Source organism: Cricetulus griseus, chromosome 8, assembly GCF_003668045.3.
Source record: "Cricetulus griseus strain 17A/GY chromosome 8, alternate assembly CriGri-PICRH-1.0, whole genome shotgun sequence".
Classification (NCBI taxonomy): Eukaryota; Metazoa; Chordata; class Mammalia; order Rodentia; family Cricetidae; genus Cricetulus; species Cricetulus griseus.
The window spans coordinates 68,153,494-68,178,479 of record NC_048601.1 but is presented as its reverse complement, the minus strand read 5'-3'; positions in this window follow the sequence as shown (position 1 = coordinate 68,178,479).

Below are 24,986 nucleotides of genomic sequence, written 5' to 3'. Positions count from 1 at the left end.
TGTCAGTATGTACATGTTCTGTACCTATCCATCAGAGTATGTGTGATTCACCAGTGGCTTAAAGCCTGAAGACAATGTCTCACCCTCATGTAGCATCTACTGACTGCCACTAGCTCCTTAGGGGGGAGCTGAGTCCCATGAACACCTGCCCCATCCATGAATGAATTTTTAAAGGTCCACTTCTGTAAAAAGAATTCAGGCAAGTTTGTCTGCTGAGTTCATGACCATAATTTGCTTATCATGTGCAATGGATGGTATTTCTGAGTTCTCCTCACCATCATTTGGCTCTTATACTTTTCTAGCCCCTCTTGGGGATGTTCTCTGAGAATAGTGGCTAACATTGATGGCTATTTTAGGGCTGAGTACTCTACTATTACATAGTTTGGGCAGCAATGAATCTCTACATTTAATTTTGTTCACTGCAAAAATAGAAGCTTCACTCATCAGTGCTAAATGCAGCACTTGTCTATGGTACTGAAATAAATATTTAGAATGTGATTTGAAACCATATATGTTGATTAAAAACAGTAGTAGAATCTCCCTAGGACCCCTGACCTCCATATGAATCAGTTTTGGCCAGGATTTTAGTTCCAGACATGAATTGCCTCCTGTGGTGTGGGCCTCAAATATAAGCAGAAATTTGTAGGTTACCTCAATAATACTACTGCACAAATAGGTCCATCTTGCCTGACAGAAAAGTATTGCAGCATAGCAGGCCCATGACTGGGTAAGACCATTTATTGTTTTTCATAGTTAAATATTTAACAATATATTTCTTCAATAGTGGGAATATTCTCATGTTTGTAAGTCTTGGTTTTATATGAAAAATGAATAATTCATTTATGAGAACAACAGCATTAGTAAGCTGATATATGACTTTTCATGGGGAGATGTGAACAAACATATACAAACCAAAAAATAATTCCATCAAAGTCTAACTTCACAAACCAATGAGTTTATCAAGCTTTTATACAGTGCATTGGTGAGGAGCCACATAGCCCTACATCACTAAAAAACAAAACAGAACAAAAAACACACTCTAGCATGGGTAACAACTATAAAAAGCTTCATCCCTGGAACTCCCTGTTAGGTACACAGGTGCCTTGGCCAGTTAGACAGTCTCTTCTCCCTAGTGATTGTTACTACTGGTTTAACCTTAAGGAGGGGCCTTATGAATCTTGTCAGTTTCCAGAGCTTCCTGTTACTTGTGAATTGTTTCTATCCAAGTCTGATGAGCATGTTCCACCAACCAGAAGGGATAGTTCAATTCCAAGAAAGTTATACACCATCAGCTTTACCAACAGAGACACAGACCCCTAAAGTCAAAAGATAAGTTTGTTGTTTGAAAAGTAGGCAAAAAACCCAATATTCTTGTTTTTTGAGAAATCTACATTTATGAAGGACCAAGCTAAGTCAAGCTTACTTACATATATCCACAAAACTCACAAAAAGCAAATGTTCCACCCACCTCAATGGTGGATAAGTACACGCAGAGGATACTTAGGAAAATCTTCTGGTATCTTTTAAGAGAACTGGATATACTCTGTTATCTTCTTTTCTATTCTGATTATGATTTAGAAAAATAGCCTGGTTGGTTCTTAAGCCAACAAAATATATACTAAAATGCGTCAGAGTGAAGGAAGTGGATGTATTTTTATGCTAAAACTTTGATATCCGTTGATAATCTTAACTCAAAATGAGATATTTGTTTTGGATGCCCATCAGGTTGAAAAGGCAGCAGCCAACTCCAGACTTCCCCTGAATTTTAAATGTCAACCAACAACAGAATGTGCTTGTATTTTTTATGTAACTAGAGCAGAAATTCTATTATTTAATTGATTAAAATACTCATATTCTTTTCAAGTGACCTTCTGCCATTTCTTCAGGTAGTTGAACTAAACAAAGAAAAGGCTAGAGCCATCCGTCAAGGACTGCAGAGCCAGGTGCTTTACAATTACCAGATAACTGCTTTAAGAGTATCATCTTTCATAGCAACCTGAAGAAAGAATTAATTCCATCTATAAGGGCTAATTACATGAGAAAAATACTGAATGGGAGGGGGCAGTGTTACTATTCTATTACTGTGAAGAGACATCATGACTAAGACAGACCATAAAGAAGACATTTCATTGGGGGCTCACTTACAGTTTCAGAAGCTTAGTTCATTACCATCGTGGTGGGGGGCATGGTGGTAGGCAGGCAGGAATGGTGCTAGAGAAGTAGCTGAGAACATTGCATACTGCTCCACAGGCAGCAGGCAGGAAGAGAGACACTGGGACTTGCATAGGCTTTTGAAACCTTAAAGCAAACCCCCAGCTAAACACTTCCTCCAACAAGGTTGTAAGTACTCAGACAATTCCATAACTCCTAATCCTACCCAAACAGTCCATTAACTGGGGACCAAGCATTAAAACACATAAGTGCATGGGGGCCATTCTCATTCAAACCATCATAGGTAGTCAACAGCCAAAGATGGAGAATGTCCAATCTTTTTAGTTAAGTATAATAAATTTCTTCCTATTTGTTTTATAAACAACCTAAGATTGTATTCATTTGCAAAAATCCCGTGACAGAAGGAATGAAGTTGGATGTTTTAAAGTCAAGAAACTCATAAAATATTTTAAAATTGTTTTTTTAAGTGTGTGTGTGTGTGTGTGTGTGTGTGTGTGTGTGTGTGTGTGTGTGTGAGTGTGCGTGCGTGCGAGCACATGCGTGCATCTGAATGCAGATATCTACAGTGGTCAGCAGAAAGCCTCAGACTCCCTTCTACTGGAATTATAGGAATTGTGAGCCAGCTAATGTTGAATGGGAATGAAACTCAGGTCTTTTCTAAGAGTACTATGCTTTCTTAATGACTGAGCTATCTCTTTAGCCCTGAAAATTTGATAAAATTTTATCAGCTGGGTTCCTCAATTGCCAGAATCTAATGGAGAAATGAGAAGAAGATAAATTGAGAATACAGTTGAGAAAAAAATTGAGTGTGAAGTTTCTATTTCACTTCTGGAAAATTTGCTATTGAATATTATGGACTATCACATGAGGTGCTGAGCCTGGCAAGGTGATTGAGAATCTTGTTAATTTAAATCACCATCTATTGTCAACAAATGACATGGAATCCTCAGTTTACATGGTAGAAAAACCTATCAAGATATAACTGCAATGTTACTTTAACTTATGTTCTTCACATGGGGCCAAACCTGACAAAGTCATTCTTCTATTGGTTTTTCAGCACACACTCAGCTGGACAAACTGTGTGGTTATTTGATGGGCAGGTTTTCTTAGAAACAAAAGTCCCAGGAGACATGATACTTGACTGTCACTGGCTATAGCTCTGTAAACCTATCATAAGTGGGAAGTATTATAAGCCTAAGTGAATTTAATATGCATTGCCTACAAAATAGCTTTGCTTAGCTAAAAAGTCTATGCATTGTATTATTTACTTGTTGTTCTTCCAGTGTCTTGGGACAGTGGCTTTGATCTACCTGTAGCAACATGAAAACAATGCATCTTATCTCACAACAGAAACTTGGGAGATCAAAATTTAATTTCCCCAATACTTGTTATTGAATATGTACTGGTTTGGTTTCAGGCAACCCCAAAAGCACAAAATTCAAAAACTGTGCATCTTTTGAATTTTCAGACACTGCCTTCATACTTCTAGTTTGATCAGCAGCACATTGCATTCCTGATGGTGGCATCCAAAGATTACAACAGAACTGAAAATTCCCTATTTCCTACTGACATTATAGCTGTCATAATGAATTGTAGTGTTGTTTCCACTACTGTCAAGAAATGGGGGAGATCAGCAAGACTACTATCCTGCATCTAATAGAAACCTACAGTTCATACAGTTTCTTATGGTACACAGTACTCGATGATAACTGTTAATTGACCACAGTAAGAATTTGCTATAATGTATGTTATTATCTTAGTCATGTAGTACATTTTCATATATATGGGTATATGTATGTATACACATTTATTTGTATACATGTATGTTGCACAGTTTGTATATACATGTACTTACATGCATTTACATATACAAAATATACAAAGTTACTATGAAATATTATGGTCTGCTGTGACATCATCAATGTCATATATATTGTAATTTTTCATCTTTGAAATGCATCAATTTCTTTCTTGCTAAATTTAATCACTTGCCATCTTGTTCATCATGGTTTTAGGAATAGTAGGCTAATAATGTGTGTGTGTACATATACATCTTTCCTATCCTACCTATCTTTGTACAAGTTTACTTTATGAAGTTCTCACAATCATGACATTATCCTCGATGCATTACTTAGATTTGATTTCTCTCATTATTTGTTTTGTGTGTGTGTGTGTGTGTGTGTGTGTGTGTGTGTGTGTGTGTGTAAGAAAATTTGGGCCAGCCAATAAATACACCTTTTGTTTCCACAACATTCCTCTATTGTTCCATAACATTCACCTAGGAATAATTTCAAGGGCAAATATTTTCAAATTAACATGTAAATTATTTAAAATTTTTAACTTCATTCTGATGTTTGTTTGCAAATTGTCAAAATTATTATAAACTTTCTGTAAATTAAAACAAGTAAGAATGGTTAGCAGCATCTTTTGAAGAAGTAGAATTATGTAAAAGATTAAGTTTCCTCTAGGGGATTTCCAGTAAGACATTCAAATGTGTGTGCTTGTCTGTGTATGTTTTAGTTTATAGCAGATGTATTGTGCTAAAACATACATATTTTGAAAAATGAAAATAGCTTTTTGTCAGAAATTAACAAAATCTTGAAGGAGACTTATCAAAATATTCATAGTTGTTATTTATAGATGCCAGTTTTATAAGACATTTTTCTTTGCAAATGATTGTGGATGTAATTATGCATGAGTGTGCATTTGCTTGGCCTTGAACCTGCAATGTAGACAAAGATAACTTTGAAGTTCTGAACTTCCTGGCTTTACAACCCAAGTGCTTGGGTTGCAAGTGTGCACTGCCAAACTCAAGTTTTCTTTACTTATATTTTTAAGTTTATCCTGTAAGTATATTTTGTTATACATGATAAAAATTCAAAGGAAAAATGACAGGTGAAATAAAATTACCTAGGATTAATCCCCCTGAAATGTAACGAAGTTTAAAGTCCTGTGTAAAGTAAGTTAGCATGGAGTTCTTCAGTACCTCTGATACCTTATAGTTTCTTTACACATAAATCAATGTCTCTTGCAGTTCACATGTGTGACTCTGATTTGAAACAACCTGTTGAGAGAGTTACTGAGCATGATGCAGAACTGTAGACAGCAACTGCTTCCCTTCAATTCCAGTTGTATAGCTCCCTTTAAATCACTGTTTATAAGAAATACACTGAACTCAAGTTTCCTTAGCCTTGTTCTGTTCAATGCTGTTATGCTCATGCATAGCTGGCCAAATGTGACACTGTACTGGAAGTCCACTAAGGTGACTGGAAGGAAGGAAGTTACTTAATTGCAAATCTACAGACAACTTGAGTTGCTTTTGTGTCTCGCCAACACATGCCCCTTCATGTATTTTATCTGAAACAAAAACAACTGAGTGAAGTGCTTTGGGTTTCCTTGTATGCTAGTTGAAACGCACATGAGTTTATCACATGGGGCTTCATACTGTGAAAGGAGACACTCAGGGGCAGTGTGTGTCTTACTTCTCTTCATGATACAAATCATGTACTGAGTAGTGCTGAAGAAGAAACTGAGGCATAACAACACTTAAAATGGCAGAGTGTCTTTGAGGGACAGTGACTTATAGAGGTTGAATACAAAGCTGAGTGACTGGGGCCTTTCTGAGGAATCCCAGTCAAAAGCATTCACAATGTGGAGGTAAAGCAAATGTTTAACTTTTACTAGTTGCTTTGTTTAGTCCATCCTTCTAGAAAGTACCAAGGTTGGTTATCACTATTCTTCACAGTTTTTTTTTTCTTTTCTTTTCAAACTTGCCTTTTAACAGAGGCTGGCCTTGAACTCCTGATTTTCTTGCCTCTATTTTACATATACTGGAATATCAAGCCTGGCTCATATTTTGTCCTTAACATCAGCACCTGTAAGACACAGCTGAAATTGTTTCATTTATATTTGCAAAACAAGTTAGGCTAACATTGTTTAGGACTCTTCACTGACTTTGTGGGATCAGGGAATTTTCAGGTCCCATCTCCCCTTTCATTTACTTCCACAGGAAGTAAATGAGACTGGGAGCCATGTCTATGATACACAAGTGCTGAGAGAGAAATCTTTTCCAGCGTTGCTGCTATGTGCCTCAATATATAAAATTCTTCAATAAAGGTACTATTTATATTATGTTCTCTTAACTTTTAGTCTGTAAAACAAATTCAGTGGTTTCTCAATGTTAATATAAAAGATGACATTTCAGGGGGAAATCATCAACTCTATTTCATTCTTTTCAAGGATTTCACTTTTAATTCTGGGTAAATGTCAGTGTATTTGTGTGGGTTTATGCACAGGAGTGCAGTGTCCATGAAGGCTAGATCCCTTGGAGCTGGAGTTACAGGGATTTGTGAACCACAGATGCAGGTACTGCGAACTGATCTCAGGATCTCTTCCTGAGTGGTAAGGGCTTTTAACAGCTAAGACACCTCTCTCCAACCACTTTGTTGTAATTATTGCTCATATTTATCAGGGGAAAGAACTATTAAAAAATGTGTATATTCTGTACAAGTGACAATTTTGATTAAAAGTGACATTGTTGAGTTTATCCCCCTCTTATTCTTTCTTTCCCTTCCTTAAAAAAAAAATGTGTTTTCACTAAAATTGCTTTTTATGTGTAGGTGGATCCCATACCACAGTGCCCATGTGGTTGCCAGAGAAGAGCTTTCAAGAGTTATTTCTCTGCTTCCTCAGTGTGGGCATCTGGAATGAGCTCAGGTGATCAGTCTTGGCAGCAGGCAACTGTACATGCTGAGCTAATTCACTGGCTCTCCTCTCCATTTATAAGCAGTAGATTTCTCAGACTCACAATTCACATCATTGTCTTTGAGATGCAATAGCATTTGTCATATTCAGCTTTATTCCTTGGGGAGGTGTAGACTGACTGCCACAGCACACATGGCACATGACAGTTTCAGACAGGTTTACAGCTTATGACTGTTGACTCTCATCTTTCATAAGATGCTGGAAACAGGTGTTTTGTTTAGCTTTTTTTTTTCTCTGTGATAATGTGTTTTGTTTGTTTTCTTACCTGGTTGTTTAAAATAGAGGTGTCCCTCTGTGGTCTACATTAGTCTCGAGCTTCTAAACTCATAGATATGAATGAACCTACCAACTCAGTCTTCTTGGTCCTGATGCTAATGATGTGAGTCATTGGACCTGGCTCTGCTGATATGCAGAAGACAAACACATAATAAAAGACCCCCAGAAGCTCAGGCCCCCAGGATCTCAGCCCAGGACTGCAGCCACCCCAATCACCAGGCAGAGTCAAAAGCTTGATGCAACAACAAGAGGTTTTATTGCAGTTGTTTAATGAGCTAACCCCATGTTAGCTCAGGCCTTTTATCCATCCACAATGGCACATGGCTAGGAAAGACATCGGAAAGCCATGACATAGAGCTCTTATAGGGCAGTGTAAGGGGAGTATCTAGGGGTATCCACAGGCTCAGGATTGGTGTGACTCCAGACTTGGAGATTTTGCCCTGTGTTGATTGGTCAAATGGTTGTTATGGCCCATAGGTGTGGGGGACCAAAATAGTTCCATTATGGAATATTTTAAGATTCAGCCTCCAGTTCCACTGAACTGGAGCTCTGGCCCACTATTTTATTGCTAATTCGAGCAAGTATGCTATCGTTTTAGCCTAGCTTCAGTATGGAATGCCTCCTAGTTTGCATCTCTATGGGCCTAAGCATCTGAATAGGCCTGCACTTGGGCAGAGGGGCTAGGCATAAGTAACTAGGGAGGGTTAGTGTAATCTAGGAGAGAGGAGTCAACAGAAGGACAGGAGTGATCCTTTCATGGCCATGGAGGCATGGCTAAGAAACAGCTGAAAAGATGGTAAATAAAGAAAAGAATCTAGTTTTACAACATGGAACTGAGAGCTCTCTAAAGATGACAAGATGCCTGAGTTTGGTCTTTATAACTTCTGGGTTGCTAGGAGTTTCCAGGTCCACACACCCCCACTCAGGCAGAACCTCATGGCTATTGTGGCTTGGAGCTGAGACATGCTGGGTCACAACTCATGGGCCCTCCCAGGGTGGTTGCTATTCTCTGCACATCATTGCTGTGCACTTATCCGTAAAGCACACCCACAGCCATAAAGCATAGCACCACCAGCTAATTTCTGATTGGTTCCTTGCCACGAGGCAGGCATCTGACCTCCTAGTGACCAAGGCAAGGTCAGGAAAGCACACGTTAGGCTGTTAAGGCTGTTGAAATGGGGAGCTGGTCCCTTCAATAACTCTCTACTCCTAATAATAGCATGTGAGTTACTGCATGGGTTAATAAAGAGTCATCAACTAAAATAACCCTCTCACTTTTAACTATTACTCTATAAAATATGCCATTATTGTTGTTGCTGTTTGTTTCTTTGCAACATGAGGGATTGAACTGTTACTCAGGGTCTATTGGATACCAGACAACACTCTACCATCAAACTGCATCTTCAGAAAATAGTAGCACTGTGATCCAAGTAAAAGAGTGAAATTGGTCCAGAAGTTCACAACATGAATCTCAGTAGCTTCTTTAGCTTGTCTTGGAGAATGTTGGCATTGTAAGACCCCTGGAAAGCTCAGGCTTCCAGAATCTTAGCCCAGGACCACAGCCACCCCAATCACAGAATGGAGGTGAAAGCTTGATGCAAATTGCATGAGGCTTTATTGTAGTTTAACAAGCTAACCCCATGTTAGCTCAGGCCTTTGATCCACCTGCCATGTTGGATGGCTAGCAAAGACAGTTTGAAGCCGATGCCTACAGATCTTTATAGGGCAGCATAAGGGGAGTATCTTGGGGTATGCACAGGTTCAGGATTGGTGTGCCTCCAGGCTTGGAGGGTTTGCCCTGTGCTGATTGGTCAACTGGTTGTTATGGCCCATAGGCCCTCCCAGGGTGGTTGCTATGCTCTCTGCATCATTGCTGTGCACTTGTCTGTAAAGCACACCCAGAGCCATAAAGCATAGCACCACCAGCTAACTTCTGATTGGTTCCTTGCCACGAGGCAGGCATCTGACCTCTAAGTGACTAAGGCAAGGTTATGGCAAGCATGTGTTCTGCTGTTATGGCTGCCGAAATGGGGAGCTGGCCCCTTCAGTATTAATTAACATAGGCAGTAAAAGCTTTAAGATCATGTTTGATAGCACAACCAAGACAAAAAGTCAGGAGTTTCAGTGTGCATATAAACTCGGAATCAGAAAGATGGAAGCAATATAATCTCAGAAAATCTCTGGCCAGCTAGCCTAGCCTGACTAATGAATCCCATGTCCCATTAGGAGACTAGACTCAAAACAACAAGGTAAAAAATTATTTTATTATTCTCCTCACATACAATATATCCCAATCACAGTTTTCCCTGCCTTCCCTCCTGCCAGTCTCTCCTCCGTACCTCCCACCTCCCATCTCCCCAAGATTCACCACCAGCTATCTCCCCTCAGAAAAGAGCATACATACCAAGGGCATTAACCAAATGGCATAATATGGTAGAATTATACCAGGCACATACCATCATATCAAGGCTAGGAAAGGCAACACAGGAGGAGGAAAAGGATCCCATGAGTAGGCAAAAGAAACAGAGACAGCTCCTGCTCACACTGTTTAGAATCCCACAAGAAGACCTAGCTACTCAGCAAAACATATGTAGAGAACCTAGTTCAGACCCCTAGAGGCAACCTGATCTCTCCATGTCCACATGAATCCCAGTCATTTGATTCTGTGAGCAATATTCTTGTGATATCCCTGTCCCCTCTAGTACCTCCAGTCCTAAACTATGCCTCAGGTAAGCCTCTGACCAAACAAGGATGCACACAAGTGCGTACATACATGCAGAGATTCTTTTAGTATATCTTGACTCATTTTTTTCTTTCCCTTTAACAATGTTTGGCACTTCCTTTTTCTTCATAATGATCCCTATACCAATTATGTTTGAAGCAATATTTCGATCAGTAAATATTAACATCTCAGACAAATGAGGAAGGGAACCACAGCCCTCCACAAAATCATCATATCAACACATTCTAACTACTATTATGAATGCATACATACCTTGCAGGATCCAGATAATAGGGTGCTATGAAGTTCTTCTCATGACCCCTTCCTTTATCCATAGTGGACTGTTGATGGGCCCATCTTAACAAGACCTTCTGCAGATAACAATGGCTACTGTGAGCTCATGATGAAATGGTTGAATCATGTTCAGAACACAGGATTTTAGAGCTCCCCTTCCCAACAGACCTCTTTTTTTAAGAGTTCACAGGCTACAATCAGATATGAAGATTTTCTTTTTTTATTTAGGTAATTTTTTTAACTTAAATTAGAAACTAGTTTGTTTTACATGTCAATACAAGTTCCCTCTCCCTCAAATCCTCCCCTGCCACCCACAGATCCCATATCCCATCCTTTTCCTGCTCCCCAGGGAGAGTGAGGCCATCCATGGGGGATCTTTAAAATCTGTCGTATCATTTGGAGCAGGGTCTAGACCCTCCACTGTGTGTCTAGACTGACAGAGTTTCTCTTTGTATGGAATGGGCCAAATCCATTTGTATACTAGGGATAAATACTGATCCACTGCCAGAGGCCCCATAGATTAACCAGACTTCCAAACTGATATCCTCCTTCAGGGTGTCTAGAACAGTCCTATGCTGGTTTTCCTGTGCAGGTCAGCTGTTTCCATGGGTTTCTCCAGCCTAGTCTTGACACCTTGGTTCATCACCCCTCCCTCTCTGCAAGTGACTTCCAGAGTTTAGCTTAGTGTTTAGCTGTGCCTGTCTGCTTCTGCTTCCATCAACTACTGGATGAAGGCTCTAGGTTAGCATATAAGCTAGTCATCAATCTCATTGGAAAAAAGGCATTTAAGGTAGCCTCTAACTATTGCTTAGATTGTTAGTTGGGGTCAAACTTGTAGATCTCTGGACATTTCCCTAGTGCCAGATTTCTCTTTAAACCTATAATGGCTCCCTCTAATATGGAATCTCTTTTCTTGCCTTTCTCTATTTTTCCCTGACTCAATCTTCTTGCTCTCTCATGTCATACCATCTTACTCCTCTCAGAATGGCTAAAATGTAAAACACCAACAACAGCTTATGCTGGAGAGGCTGTGAAGAAAGGGGATCACTCTTCTACTGCTGGTGGGAGTGCAAACTCATATAGCTACTTTGGAAAACAGTATGGTGGTTCCTCAGGAAAATGGGAATCAGTCTACAACAAGATTAATTCCACTTTTAGTCATATGCCTAGATGATGCACATTCATATAACAAAGACATCTGTTCAACCATGCTAATAGCAGCATTATTTGTAACAGCCAGAACCTGGAAGAAACCTAGATGCCACTCAACTGAAGAATAGATAGAGAAAATGTGGTACATTTACAAAATGGAGTACTACTCAGCAGAAAAAAAAAACCAACAATGGAATCTTGAAATTCACAGGAAAATGGAAGGAACTAGAAGAAACCATCCTGAGTGAGGTAACCCAGTCACAAAAAGACAAACATGGTATGCACCTACTCGTACTACTCATATATGGATTTTGGATATAGAGCAAAGGATTACCAGCCTACAACCCACACTGACAGAGAAGCTAGGAAACAAGGAGGACCCTAAGAGAGACATACTTCATTCCCTGGAGAAGGGCAAAGGGACAACTCCTGAGCTAATTGGGATAACAGGGGGAGAGAAGAGGGTGTTAGGACAAAGAGAAGAGGAGAAGAGGAGGTACATGAGAGAATTTTCAATGGTTGCTGATGTTGGAATAATGGACTTTAGAGAAAGAGAAGGGATTCACAAGAATTTGGGTGATCTCTAGAACATAGCTTGTGGTAATTTCTATGGACTAGGGATATATTGCATTCAGTAGGATATATAAACAATTAAAATTATTAGAAATTAAAAAACCAAGCAAAAACATTTTTGAAATTTTAGGTTAATGTCTGCTAACCTAGTAAGAGCTTCATGGCAGGCATAGTATTTTAGATTCCCTAATTCAGAAGTTAGTCTCTCTCCATCTCACTGTGAATCCTTGAGAGAAACTGAACACACTCTTATTTTCTTCTTTCCAAACCCTGTGCTGTATAAAGGACACAGAACCTCAATTACTTTACAATAAATTCTGAAGTCAAATATTAATTGATTTGATTTTTTTATCCTTCCACTCCATAAGTGCATTTATCCTTACTTCCCATCAATATACAAGAAAATAGTTATCTACTTAGTAAGAAAATATTTTCAGACCAACCATTTGACTATGTATTATATCTATATCTAAGTTATGTCTCTGTTGACTAGTTTAAAAAAAAAAAACTATGTGTCCCCAAAAAATATAAGAAAGATTCACCTTAACAAGGTCAGCATTTCTGAAATAGGTTAAAGCAAGAGAAAAACAGCCCAAAGCTTTCTCAAGATAAATATGATGAATGGAAAGGGACAGGGGTTTAATATCGAGAATGTAGGATCTGTCTTAAACCAAGGGAATGTGGCTGAGTGGGGCTTCCTAGTCATGCCCCTGTAGTGGAGATGTGAAGCAGCTGATGTCTCAGGTGTGATCAGTGTTAGGGGCCTCATCTGATGTCCCCTGGTTGCAGTGGCTTTGATCAGATGTGACAGCACCCGTTACTTCTCTGAGCACTGTGAAGAGGTGTAGAAAGCAGAAATGATATGTCCTACTGGCTTGAGGGATGAAGGCCATGCAGAGACCTCTCTGTTGCAGACAGCAAGTGAGATTGAGCTTCTCTGTGTTTTGCTGATTAGAGTGAAAATGAGAAGACATTCTAGTAAACATTTATGGTAAGTGGAGAAGGCATCTCTGGCCATTTCTTTGCCTGTTTATACCTATGCAGTTCTTCCCTTCTTTTGTGATGCATGATTCTGACTTTTACTTCATTGTTCTTGTAAGACTTGACACCCAGTGCTACATGACTATGGATCTATTTATTTGGATGAGAATTAACCTACTTTTTGAAAGTTTAAGAGGGAAACCATGCTTGACATGACTTAGTTGTGAACATGGAGGTTAAACAAAAGGACAGAGGTTTCTCTAGGTAAACCTCTGATGCATAGATGGAAATTTCCTCCACCTCAGGTTCCTTATCTAAACAGCACAGAAGAGACTGTTTGCATCAACTCAGAACTGTTCTGATGCTCAAATAATGAATTCTTGATCATTTTAGTTATTGTGCTGCCTATTGTTAATTGTCAATTGACTATACACACTTGGGAAAGGAGACTCAACTGAGGAATCATTTAATCAGGTTGGCCTGTTTCATATGTTTGGGGGATTATCTTGATTGTGAATTGGTTCATCCCATTATGGACTGAACCATTCTTCACACAGGAGTTCCTGAATTATATGGAGGAGAAGAATGCTAGTTGAGACAAGAATGCAGAAAATATTGGGGCATTTTGTTCTCTTTTTCCTTGAATTTCAATGTGAAGTAGCTAGCTCTATCAATTTCTTGCTTCTGTGACTATCTTACCATGATAAATGTATGGCTCCAAATTTAAAGGTGTTTGTTAATTCGAATGTAACTCATGACATGGTGAGGGTCAGCAGTATTTTCCATGCATGGCTATTATTTTCTTTTTAAAAATACTTTTTAAAGATTTTATTTATTTATTATGTATGCAACATTCTGCTTCCATGTATATCTGCACACCAGAAGAGAGCATCAGATCTCATAACAGATGGTTGTGAGTCACCATATGGTTGCTGGGAATTGAACTCATGACCTCTGGAAGTGCTCTTAACCTCTGAGCCATCTCTCCAGTCCCATGGCTATTATTTTCTATATTCAATTGAATTCTAACATACTCTTACTGCTTTCATTTTTATTAGGATTATCTGATTGAAGGCGACTATTAATGCATAAAAAGGAAATCAAAGAAAATATTTCTGCATAAAGACGGCATCAGAATACAACATGGTATTTTCCAAACTGTATGTTAGAAACACTAGCCCTTCATTTTAATTGCCAAAGCATTTAGGAAATACTCTAGAGAGTTTTGTGACTTAAAATTATGCAGTAATATAGCTGCATTAAAGCCTTGGAGAAGCTATCTTCCAAGTGTAAACTTTCTTACTTCATCTTCCTGTGGCAGCAGATGGACTTAACAGTGGATGTGTGACAGTAGGGGTAGTTGTTCTCTACTGTGTGTATGAATTTGGGTTATTTTCCTTAGGGCCTTTAGCTTTCTTCCAAAAAGAAAATGATCTAGTTTTTTTTTTTTTTCTTTCTGAAAAAAATTAAGTGCTGAAATGCATAAAACTAGATGGTATCTTTCTTGCCTTTACATAATTTCCAGGAATAGTCAATACATTTATCTTATTATCAAGGATGGGAGGAAAATTTCTATTCCTTGACTTTTTTTGCCCTAGTTTTCAGTGATTTCATTGAATTGGAAACTTCAGCTGCTCTCTCGAATACTTCGATTCTCATTGACTCCTTCATCACTTCCGGATCTCTGTCCTCTGATAAAGTATCTCTCAATATGAGTGAGCCATGAGAGAGTCCTGTTCTTTTGAGAGAATCCTCATACAAGTGTAACAGTCTAAACATAGCTCTTTTCTTTAAAGTGTGTAGCCTTGTTTTACACGATTTGTTTTGACCCCTGGGCTATTTCTATTTTCCCAAACAGGTTTATGCTCTGTTTGCATGAGAAATTATTTTCTTTGCTTTGCTGTGGCAAAATACCTGACAGGAGTTAATTAAAGGGGGGCAGGTATTTTTGCTCTTGGTTTTAGCCTGTCTTGGGATGGGTGTGGGGGAGTCCATGGCATCCTGGGCATGTGGCAACATTTTATTGAATAGTGGCATATTGGGAAGCAGAGAACAGAACAGAAGCTGGGTCAGGCTCTCCTGTTCAAAGGCCCACATTGGAAGACCCCCCCCCACAGGGTGGGACCCCGGGGTGACCATTCAGGAATGTGGTGACCCCAATCACCAGGTGGAGGCAAGGACTTGATGCAAACTGTAAGAGGCTTTATTGCAGTTGTTTAATAAGCTAACCCCATTAGCTCGGGCCTTTCATCCATCTACAATGGCAGATGGCTGGGGAAAGACCTGAGAAACCCTGGGACACAGATCTTATAGGACAGCATAGGGGGAGTGTCTAGGGGTACGCACAGGCCCAGGATTGGTGTGCCTCCAAGCTTGGAAGACTTGCTCTGTGTTGACTGGTCAATTGATTGTTATGGCCCATAGGCCCTCCCAGGGTGTTTGCTATGCTCTGTATGTCATTGCTGTGCACTTGTCTGTAAAACGCACCCAGAGTCATAAAGCATAGTATCACCAGCTAACTTCTGATTGGTTCCTTGCCAGGAGGCAGGCATTTGACCTCTTAGTGACCAAGGCAAGGTCAGGCAAGCATGTGTTAGACTGTTATGGCTGCCAAAATGGGGAGCTGGTCCCTTCAACATCATGTTGAAGTTTTCATAACTTCCCCAGACAGCACCACCAGTTGAGGATCAAGTTTTCAATCCCATGAGTCTATGAGGGAATATTTCAGTTTAAAATGATAACATACATGATCTTTTCTCTATTTTTGAATTATGCATGTGTGTGTGTTTATGTGTGGATCTGAGCACATGGAAGCACATGGAGCATATCGTCTTCTCTAATGCTGTAGTCATAGGTGCTTGTAAGCTGCTGTGTCATCTTTCTACCTCCAACATCTGGGTTCTTGAAAATCTTACCCCCTTTTCTGAGAGTCTGGCATCGTTATGATTTCTCACCTAAACACTTCTGGGAACTTACAGAATTGACTCCTTTTCATTTTGACTTAAAGTCAGAGAGGTTTTACCTGCTAGTGCTCTTTCAAGGTCAAACTGTAGAATGTTTGTCCTAAGACATAACTATTTTGTATCTTATCTTGACAACAGGATGTCTGGCCTCAGATGTAAATGCAACAGGATGATTGGCATAGGGTGTCTTCTCTGTGTGTCCTACCTGAACAATACAATACTTAACTAAAGAGATAGTTACTTGTTGGTTTTGGTATGTAGAAGGTGATCATGCTTGTTTGTTGTTCTTATCTTAGTAAGGAAGTCTTTTGCCTCCTCCCCCTCTTTTGATGGGGGTATAAAAAGACTGTGAACAATAAACATGAACAGTTCAGTGTTCACTGGATTCTCACCCAACTCTATCTCTTTTCTCTACCTATTCCTTTCCTCAATCCACACTCTCCCTCTCAGGTACAGACCAGACCAGATTAGCTTGCAGGACCAAACTGAAGTCCCCATGAACATGGGCAACAATAAACACCGAGTTTTCTGGTTCCATGTTAGCCATTCTTCCCCCATGAATCCACCATAGCCCCATCCCTTCATTTCCTGATTATTTCCTCCTCTTCCATTTTTTATGACATCTACCATTCCTTATATTTCTATTTATTCTGATGGACTGTCAATGTAATTCCCGAAAAGCTTAGCATTCCTTTATATTAAAAAAAATAGAGAACTTATTGGGTGATTACAAATTTTCATTCACTCTGCCCTTGAGACCAGGACAACAAACGGAAACTTGAAATAAGGTTTCAGAGGAGACTCCAACATAGTAAGCAGAGCTCACACAAACATAGACAAGGCTTCACAAAGGAAAAAGCAGGTTCCTCAAAGGAAACACCTTTGCAAACTGCCTGAATCAGAGTCCTCCTCTTCTTAAAGTGTAGCTTGCAGTAATACAAAGTAATTCTCATTTACAAACATGCATATTCTGTTGAATCTCTTTGTAGTCTTCTGTGGAAGTCACTTTGCCTCTGTACATTCATTTTTATTTTTCTGTTCTAAAAGATGTCTCTTCTCAGGGATCAAAAGACAGAATTACCAAAGCAGAGTCAAAGGTTCTCTGTGAATTTGTCCTGTCATCCTGCATCTCTAAATGTGGTGAGAAAGTGATACATACATAAACATACACAAATACATACATACATACATACATACATACATACATACATACATACATATGCTGAATTCCTATATATGCATCTAACAAAGTCAAATCACTCCTCTATGTTACAATAGTTAAAAAAGGAAGTCTAGCCTAGAAATGTAAGATTATGTAGAAGTAGGATAATTTCAATTTTCACCTAACATGTACAGATAGCTTGATGAAGCCCATAGTCCTTTTCTTCAGAAGACAAACATCTGGCAGAAACAGCCTGAAGGGGAGATTCTCACAGTTATCTCAACAAGAGTCTTACTGTGGGTCCTATTCCCTCAGAAAGGAATTCTTTTTATTGCCACTTGCCAAATGTTTATTTATTGTATTGCCACCTGCAAAGAAAATGTTTGGTCCTACAATTTCAATTCCTGTAAACATGCTTAACTACGAAGAAAATTCCTTTCAATGGGCAGAGAACTCAAAGACCACTTGTTACCTGACCTGTAAAGCTATAAGAACTCCTACAGGCTGCTGGACCCTTTCAAAGTGTTAGCTTTGTTGTTCATCCCACATGCCAATAAAAATGTTTCCTTTATCTTGTGAGTGCACGATTGAATTCTTACTGTTTTTTTGTAACAACTCAATATTTTTCCTGCAGATAAGCTGTCAAATCTAGAATTCCTCTTGTAAGATGTTTGATGGAATCCAAAACCTCTTTTGTTCAAAGCCAGCCATAAAATCCAGAATATTATTCTAATTTTTTTGCATCATCCCATGTGAAAGTTGGCTGTAAGTAAATGTATTACCTTTCCTTTCTTGATGATATGTCATGAGATCTGCATTCCAGAAAGAGTTCTATCCCATCCCAGAAGAGACTATACATAGGCAAAGAAGAACTGGAGTAAACAAGACATAATGGGCATCCCCCTCATTTATTAACATCATTCATACCTTCTCTTTGCCCGTATTTCTATACAGCTGAGAAAAAGAGACCACCATAGGAACATAGTACCAGTGTACTCTCAAGCCCTAACACAGGGCCTGTTAACACACAAAAATATAGTTTGTGTTTTTGCTACCATTCTACTCTCTTAGCCAGTCCTATTAGTTTAAAAAAACAGGTGTCATAAAGGCAGGAATGATTACATGGGTCTGTAATTCCACTTGAGGAGACAGACAGATCCCTGGAGCTCACTAACCAACCTAAAAGACAAATTGGTGAGTGTTGTACCCAGACTCAGAATCCCCAAAACCACCAAAGAGACCGGATCTGATGCTAACACAAAATGTCTTTTTACATTTTGAGTTAACTCATGTCCTCCATCTGTCCAACACAGAAACACATCGGGTGGAGTAGGAGGGACCACGAGCTGGTGTGGGGCAGGTCATATATTGAGGTAGAGCAAGGGGAGTATCTGGGGATCCACTAGTTGCATAGCAAGTCTCAGGGATTGGTGCACCTCCAGGCTGGGGAACCTGTCCTGAGTTGATTGGTCAGCCTTATTTGCAGAAAGGTTGCTATGCCTACAGGCCATCCCAGGGAAGTTGCAATACCCTGCATTCTACCATTATCAGTAAAGCACATCTAGAGCTCACCAGATAACTTCTGATTGGTTCCTTGCCACATGGAGGGTATCTGGCAGTTGCTTCCTAGTAATTAGGGCAAGGTCAGGCAAGGTCAGGGACTCAGCACCTACAGTTGAGTCAGGGGCCTACCTCTTGCTGTGTCTTTTCTGAAGCCTGTCATGGCTGCCAAAGCAGGGGGCTGGCTGAGGCTCTGGGCTCTTCAGTGAAATCCAGGTCTAGTGAAAGTTGCTGTCTGGAAAAGTAAGGCAGAAAGCAATCAAGACTCTCAAAAAGCCCTCCCATACGCATGTGTGTTATATGTGTATGTGTGTATGCACCCCACCCACACATATTCATATGCATATATCCCTATGAATGTGTACATACACAACACACATTCATACACAAAACTTTGCCACTCACTCGGTTCATTCCCATTCTTACCCATAAAAACTTCTAAAATAATATTTGCCTAACATGACTGTATCCACAACTCACACAGGCTGGTATATACTGTATCAGCCATTTCAGGCTTATCATGTCTGCCAGAGCTAGTATAGCTGCACTGAAAGGAAAATTAGAAATTACCTAGTCCCAAACTCTCCTTGCATAGAGGAGGGCAGAGCTATTTATTACCTCTGTCTACAGTTCCACGTGCCAGGTGCACTTCATTTATGAATAACTTGTTCTTGTGCACTGAAGTTCTGTGCCCTCCAAGGGACCATTCTTACGCTTTCTTTTTTCTCCAGTTCTGAGCACCCAGGGAGTGATTGACCTTAGCGGTGTCATTCTTTATGCAAATGAAAAGAAGCTTCCTCTTGTTCTAATGCAGATAGAAAGTGAATAGGTCCCCAGGATTCCTGCTCTCTTTATTAGCCATTCTCCTGCTCTGAGGAGAAGCCCTTGTTTTTCCAACTTTCTAGGGAAGTGCTCACTTGTCTTAGTCACTCAGTAAAGTTTATAGTTATTAGGCATTTCAGTTTAATATTCCTGATCATATCCTTAGAAAAGTGATTACTTAATGGTGATTAGGAGTGGCTAAAATAATTCAGGGAGGTGTTAGGGTATATATAAGTATGTTATATTTGATTGGAGGCTTTTTATAAAGAATTGAGAAGTAACATTTTTTAAACAATGTGTTTATTTTTATTTTCTAATGGAAGAAGCCTCCTACTTACCAAGTGTCTTATATTTGGTATTCCTAATGGCAACTCAAACAAGGATGTTGGCAATGGCAAACTGTGCTGGCTTACAGCCATGAGTTTCCTGATATTAGCACCTTCTCTCTCATCCCAATATAAATCTAAAGAATAAATCTCACAAATCACCCTGCAAACCTCTTACAAAAGAAAATAATTGAGGTAGTCACCAAATTGACTAAAGTATAGGAAAGAGGAGGAGTGCAAGGGGAGTGAATTAGACAGGAAGTACAGGAGGCACTGGGTGGAGAAAAGGGAGGGGAAACAGACACCAATATGTAAATAAATCAAAGCAAAGTGTCACTCAATAAAAAAGACAATTATTTAACCAAAAAAAAGTCAACCAGCATTTATTAAGTCTTAAGGTTTGATCAATTTGGAAACTTAGCTTAACCTTGTTGTGTATGTCATCTTTTGAGCAATGTAAGCTTAAAAGCTACAGAATTGTATTTATTATTATAATTAAGAGAAGAAATCATCTAAGGCAGCCCCCTTCTCAAATATTTCCACTTATATCTAGCATGTTCCCTTTCCCTGATATCTACTTAATAAACATGCTAACTCTGCTTCACTATGATTTGTTTCACACAATAACTGTCTGCCTGGAAGGGAGGCACCCAGGGCACAATGGGTTGGGAGACCCAGTCAGAACTGTTATTGCAGACTGAATTCCCTTCTGCTGAGGCAAAACCCATAGCTCTCATGTTAAAGGGAATAAAAGAAATCCTCTCTGTGTGTGCCAACATATGGAAGCCTTAGGAAGACATGTCTTACATAGTCACTCTCACTGAACATGGAACTAGACACCAGTGATTCTCCTGTGCTGCCCCACAAAAAATGGCATTATAAACATAGGTGGTCATGTATAGTTTTACTTTTGAAATGCATATCCAGAATTTGAACTGTTGTCCTGATGTTTGCACATCAAGAGATCTTACCCACTTAGCCATCTCCCCAACTCTCCTTCTTCTACTGTTTAGATGGAGCCACTCTATAATAAAGTTTAGTTGTTCCTTAGAATCTGTGAGGATTTGTCCCATGGTCTCCCACAGATATCATAGTATGCAAATGCTAAAATCTTGCATACAAATTGCACAGTATGTGCATATAAATTCTACCTGATGTCTGATATGCTTTAAGTTATGTCTAGAATACTATGTAGATGATTGAAAAGGTGAGGACCACACCAGTTTGTTTTATATCAGGAATGTGATAAACAAAAGCCTGTGCCTATTCAGTTTACAAGGAAAGTTTTAAATTAATGTTTTGTACCTGTAGTTTTTTTTATATTTTTTAATCCTTGATGTAGAATCCAGAGAAATAAAAGTCTACTACACTTTCTTTTATGTATTGTCTATCCACACTAAACAACAGATACTTTCAACAGATACTTTCATTAAGTTCTAAAACACACATATAATTGTGCACTTGTGAGTACTCACACACACCCTTCATGATGTCTTTCTGAGCTGAATACTGGTATCACCCATTTTGCAGATGGAGAGGCTGAGTGGATTGCCATTTAATTTACCAAGGTTTTACTGAGACATGTGAGTGATGCATGTCCTATATAATTTGATTCCCCAAAATTCACAAGGAACATATTTAAATCTCCTTGCTGATGAGAAGGCACAAACAAATAAGACTGAAATTAGTTATTTGAGGTTACATCTTGAAATCAGGATATGAATCCTGCTAATTGTGTTTTCTTGACTGCTGTGTTTTTCTCAACATATCTAAATGATTTCATCATAGTATTTGCAAATTGTCAAAAGTATTATCAAATGGCAGATAACTGTAATGTATCAGACACTCCTAGTAGTGACTTCTTGTGGACATGGCATAGGTTTCAAAGTAAATGGGCTGGAATACTTCATGTATGCTTCTATTTCTGTGATGAAACACCATGACCTAAAATCAAATTGGGGAGGAAAGGGTTTATTTGACTGCATGGAAGGAAGTCAGGACAGGAACTCAAAAAGCACAGGAACCTGGAGTCAGCACTTGATTGAGTCAGAACTGACGGGACATGTAGGGGTGCTGCTAATTGGCTTGCTCTCCATGGCTTGCTCAGCCTGCTTTCTTATAGAACCTAGGACCACCAGCCCATGAGTAGCACCAACAATATTGGGCTGAGTCCCTCCCACCAATCATTAATTAAGAAAATGCCTTAGAGGTCTGCTACAACCTGATCTTATAGAATCATTTTGGTAATAGAGGTTTTCTCCTCTTAGATGACCCCAACTTCTGTCAAGTTGACAAAAGTTACCCAGTTTGTGGTGTATTCACATATCATGTCTTCCCTGCTCTGGCATTGTAGACATTCAGTGCTTGGTTCTCCAGAAGTCCAAATGTCACTTCTAATTAATATCTTAAAATAGATTTCACAGCTCCCTTCCAGAGAGTCACTCACTCCCTCATGAGCTCCTATTTTCTCATCTTGGAAACTTGAGGGTATAGAGTGTTCACTCTTGATTAAAAGGAGCTGTGTCATGGGAAGCACACCACTATTTATTTAAAACATTGTCAGTGATGCTGATTTGAAAGTTAGGTACTAAAGATACATCATTTCTGTGGTTCTATCCATTACTTTTGGTTTAAAGCCAATGTGTAGTATATTTTCTGGCAGTTAAATCTGAAACACATATACTCACACAAAGGAGGTCTTAGCCTTATCCAAAAGAAAAAGATGAGAAGCAATTATCCAGATAAGTGTGGCTCCAGAGTGTGCTGATGTGTGATAACTACATAATTAAAAGTTGTGAAAGTACCTGGAAGGTACTTGAATGATCTAGTTAACAACTTTGATTTTTCATCCCTCTTTTCTTTTGTAGACACGAATCCACTATATAGGTTTTCATACTATAATAAATGAAATCCCATTTAAATTTTTTCTTCTATTTAATAAAAATCATAAGACCAGGAATTTCGATTATTACTTGACACTTTAGTGTGGCTGATCTCACAGGGAATAGACATGCAGTAACTCCTGGGGACTTAGTAATAAGATTACAATAAGAGGAAATGAATAGAAGGATCATTCAGAACAAAGCCCCATCTGCAGGCAGTTCCACTGTAAACCATTCCAGGGAACAAGAATTTCTTTAATGACCTTTAGAGAAGGAGATTTTGTCACCTGTGTAAAGTGGCTTTCCACAGTTATGGGCTAAAATGATCTTCTTAAGGAGTCTTAGAGCTGCAAAACTTGAAAACATATCTATAAAGATAGTGCTGAAATTACAGTGAAGAATCTTGAGCCCTGTACTATTGATCTACCACCCACCATCACAGAAATCCAAATGCCTTCTGAGAACTGGCGAGGGTTGAAGAGCCAGCTTAAGATCTATTCTGCAGCCCACAGGGTTTAACTGTGTGGGAAGAGTTTCATTTCTTAAATTGAGTTCAGGAAAAATAGCTTTCCCTTTTACTATATTGAACTAATTTTGTGTGCTTTAAATATTGTATGCTTTACAAAGTGTTCTCCCATGTGTGTGTACACACACACACACACACACACACACACACACACACACACACACACACACCAATATCTAAATCTGGAGTTATTCCAAAACTTGTTCACTCTTCTATCAAGTAGATGTCCAGAGATTCAGTTTAAGTTTCATATTCTTTATGGTAATTCAAGACAGTTCACAGCTATCATCTGCAATGTGAATGAGCTAACATATGACTTTTTTTTCTAGAATGTTTGGCACCTTATTAACCCTTATGAAATTTTAGTTAGTCCATTTCATTCTTTTTCTACAATGTATGCATTAGTATCTTACAATGCCAGTGCTTGCAGTGTTTCCAGATGCATTGATTATCAAATGGACACCCTGACAATAACTTTAATATATGCATGTATCCACTATTCCATTCCCATCTCTTACAGCATCCAGATTCTGGTAATAGGCTTTTTGAGAGCAGGGACAGGCTTTTATATCTGTGTCACACTAACACCCAGCATGATGCACTGAACAGTGTTGGCTGAACATTCAAAATTATGGGGAGGAGGGAATGAATGTGGACCATACCTGAAACACTCAGCAAACTTCTATGGAGAAAGGCTGAGCGTTGAGGAATATGTGAGCACTGTAACATTTACTAACTCTTAGTGGCTAGGTAGCTAAGATGTGTTTGCTTATGCTGTATAACTTGTGGCAATATATTGTTTATGATTTATTAAAGCTTACCTGAGGGTTCAGAAAAGCAAAGCAGCTGGTCACTATCTTCTTGCCTCTACTTCAAGCTTAAAAGGGCTGATCCATGAGTTCTTCACCAAGCTTCAAACTGCTGCCTCTCCTCAGTGTGACTGGACAATGAATGCTTCCTCCTGTGACCTTGCATTGTTTTATATATAGTTCCCTATTGTTGGGATTAAAGGTGTGAGCTATAATTCTCTTTTAGACTGATCCACTCTTGTGTAGATCTGGGTGGCCTTGAACTCACTGAGAACCATCTAACTTTTAATCCTGAGTTCTAGGATTAAGGACATATACCACCACCTCCTAGCTTCTGGCTGCTGGGATTGAAGATGTGTCTTTGCCACTGCTAAATAATCTCTATAGCTTGAGACTGACTTTGCTTTTCTAAATCCTCAGAGAAGCTTTAATAAATCCTGCATCACCACAATAACCACACTCACTGGCCAAGTACCTAATACTGTGATCCCCCTCTTTTACACTGGAAAATGGAGGATAAGACATTTACTCATAGTGAGCTGTACAACTACTGCTTAGTAGGGATGGGATGTCATCCCAGGTTCATTGTCATCCTTTCTTCCATAGTGACTACTTTTTGTTATTTCAGAAGTAGTTTTGACAGCTTTATAATGTAAAAAATATTGTTTCTTCTTCCTATTTCCAGACAGTCTCAAACTTCTTTTCAGGACCAAGAGACAAATAAAATATGTTACTTCAGCAGATACACTAATAATTTTTGGTCACAATACATTCAAGGGAATGCACCTTGTCACCTCTGTGTATTCACCAGATGGGGGCACATGAGGAAGTGTAAACTTTCTGGTGATCCTGACATTCTCATTTATTACCCCTGAGAAGAGGAGAAATAACAGGTTCACTGTAATGAAATTCCTGTATTACAGTCTTGAACTCATGCAAATATGTAATACAATACTGGCCCTTTGTCTCCTTTCTTCCTAACATTCATGTTCTTCAGAGTCA